This window comes from Halyomorpha halys, unplaced genomic scaffold (assembly GCF_000696795.3).
Source record: "Halyomorpha halys isolate HHAL.00 unplaced genomic scaffold, Hhal_1.1 Scaffold2442.1, whole genome shotgun sequence".
NCBI lineage: Eukaryota > Metazoa > Arthropoda > Insecta > Hemiptera > Pentatomidae > Halyomorpha > Halyomorpha halys.
This window is the reverse complement of record NW_027111072.1, coordinates 17,566-17,900: the sequence shown is the minus strand read 5'-3', so window position 1 is coordinate 17,900 and position 335 is coordinate 17,566. Positions and strand designations below refer to the sequence as shown.

Here is a 335-nt window from a genome sequence, read left to right as displayed (position 1 = left end):
GATATCACTCGGATTTGAATGGAATATATAAAGATTAGATATGAGGAGAATTGTTTGAATTTAATATTAATGTAATTTCTCTGTAACCATATCAAAAGTACTTAGCTCAAATTTCCCGGATGCATTTAATATCTACCTACAAATACGAAACATTTTCTATTCTAATCTTTGAGTACAACTTAAAGCTCACAAATCTTATCAGTCTCTAGACTTTGAGGTTATTAATTTAGTCATTATAATTTGAGTGGTTCAGCTGTTTATATAAAGTATTGAGGGAGATTAAGAAGAGCCTTCTCATCTAGTGATCGAAGTTACATGAAGGTAAGTCATTATTG

General features: G+C 29.9%; 1 protein-coding gene across 2 annotated transcripts in view; it reads left to right on the top strand.

Moving 5' to 3' along the window:
• Window positions 1-207: 207 nt before the first annotated feature.
• LOC106691516 (digestive cysteine proteinase 2) overlaps window positions 208-335 on the top strand; it is an 8,243-nt gene continuing 8,115 nt past the window's right edge. Inside the window, exon 1 of one of the 2 annotated variants that reach the window (XM_014437313.2) lies at window positions 208-321. The gene's annotated coding sequence lies outside the window, so the exon portion shown is untranslated. The remainder of the gene's footprint in view (window positions 322-335) is intronic. The other variant, XM_014437312.2, reaches the window with a different exon arrangement.